Source organism: Pseudochaenichthys georgianus, unplaced genomic scaffold (genome assembly GCF_902827115.2).
Source record: "Pseudochaenichthys georgianus unplaced genomic scaffold, fPseGeo1.2 scaffold_180_arrow_ctg1, whole genome shotgun sequence".
Taxonomy (NCBI): domain Eukaryota; kingdom Metazoa; phylum Chordata; class Actinopteri; order Perciformes; family Channichthyidae; genus Pseudochaenichthys; species Pseudochaenichthys georgianus.
Genome location: NW_027262575.1, coordinates 984458 through 986699, shown reverse-complemented (window position 1 = coordinate 986699; position 2242 = coordinate 984458).

Here is a 2242-nt window from a genome sequence, read left to right as displayed (position 1 = left end):
CAGTCCCAGTGGCAGCGCTCAGCTGTTGTGGCCAGTATCTTTTGTAGTATGGCAATAAATCTTTCGACTTGGCCATCAGATGGAGGTCTGAAAGGTGTTGTGCGAGTGTTGCCAAACAGCTTACATATTTCCTGAAACACTTCGGATTCAAAGTTTCGGCCTTGATCATTGTGTAGCATCTGTGGTGCTCCATAACGACACACCCACTCTGAAGCCAGCACTTCAGCCACAGCCTGCTGGTTGGGAAGGGGGTAAGCTTCCACCCACTTTGTAAAACAGTCCTGTATCACAAGCACATAACAGTTTTTGCGATCTGTCTCGTTCAGGGGCCCCATGATGTCCAAGGCGATGCGCTCCATGGGGGCTCCTACCCTGACAGTGCCCATTGGAGCTTGTGGTGTCTTAGGGGTACCTGGCTTTGGATGCGCAGCTGGTCCAGGTGCTACACCAGAGGGCAACGTCTTCTCTCATTATGTACCAGAAGTATCGGGTCTGCAGCCGGGCCACTGTGCACATTACACCAAAATGTCCACCTATTTGGCCGTCATGCATTTGTTTCATGACATCAGGGCGGAAGACTCGAGGCAGCACCACTTGTGGATACAACTGTGTGTCATCTAAGCAGTAGAACCACCTAACCAGAATTCCGTTTTTGAAGTAGAGCCGCTTCCACTGGCGCCAATATGATTTTGTAGCTGGGCTGCACGGGGAGACTGTTACCCATTGTGGCCATTCGTCGCTGGCCTCCATCCATGCTTTGATGGGGCCTATGTCTGGATCAGCCTCCTGATCGTAGTCCGGTAGATTATTCCAGAATTTACATTGTCAATCTCAGCAGGTGAAGCTTCTCCTACCCCCACTGGACTCACCATCGCCTGGTTGATGTCAGAGTCCAACTGGCACTGCACCGCCTGATCACTAAAGCTCACCGGCTGAGGGGAGGGGCATGGCAGCTTACAAGACTTGCGGCAGGGTCTCCTTGAGAGGCTGTCTGCGTTGCTGTGCAGCCGGCCAGGCCGATGAACAATCTCAAAGTCGTATTCACCCAGTTTCTCCAACCACCTGGCAAGCTGTCCCTCAGGCTCTTTCATCCGTGTTAGCCAGCGAAGGCTGCTGTGGTCAGTGCGCACTGTGAAGGGCCGGCCCAGGAGGTACTGCCTGAAGTGTGATGTAAACTCCACCACAGCCAGCAGTTCACGTCGTGTAGTGCAGTAATTCTGTTCGGTTTTGGATAGTTTGCGACTCCCATAGGCCAGCACGCGCTCTCCGCCCTGCTGAACCTGAGAGAGGACAGAGCCAATGCCCACATCGCTGGCATCTGTGTCCAGTATCATGCAGCCTTGGTCGAGTGGATAACCCAAAGCTGGTGCTGTGGTTAGCAGACGCTTGAGCTTGCTGAACGATTCCTGGCATTCTTCACTCCAGTGAAAACGGGCATACTTCTTTGTCAGGGCGTGGAGAGGCTCAGCCACGGAGGCAAAGTCTTTAACGAACCGCCTGTAGTATGATGCAAGGCCGATGAACTGGCGGACTTCTTGGACTGATGTAGGCGCCGGCCACTCCTGCACCTTCTGAACTTTGCTGGGTCTCAGGGCACGAGACCCACGTGCCCTGAGTTACTGCAATCAAGGCTGGACACAGCACCGCCACACCCTCTCCAGATGAACCCACAGGGGCATCACAATGATCATCACATTTTACCTTATTTAATTTAAAAAGAAGCTGCAACTACAGAGGACATATTGTTTATCCTGTGTCTAAATATTATGATTTGTTGATTACAGTGTACTCTAACTTATTCTGTATATCTTATTGTGTGTCTACCATATGAACTCTGGAGGTATTGTATATCGTGTTTTTCTTATAATAGTTTTAACTTTAGTGCAATGCCTTGTTTATTACTTGTTTCTGCAGCTACAATAAACCTTCAATAATAAAGAGCAGAAAGTATTCAACTTAAAGGTGGAGTAGGAACGCTCTTAACATCCCGATAGCAATGAATATCTTAAGTTATTATTTCTGCTTCCATCCTGATTCAACGGAGGTGAAAGGACTTCAATTTTCATTAAACAGAACACCAACAATGAAACCCATGAGCCCGTACTACAGTTTCAAAACGCAGGAATAATCCTGAAACTCCATCTGAACTCTAAATGAGCTGATTGTAATCTGTAAACACAAACAATATGCAGGAATGTGAGTCCGTTTCGAAGGCATTTTTCTTTTATATAGAAATGTATTT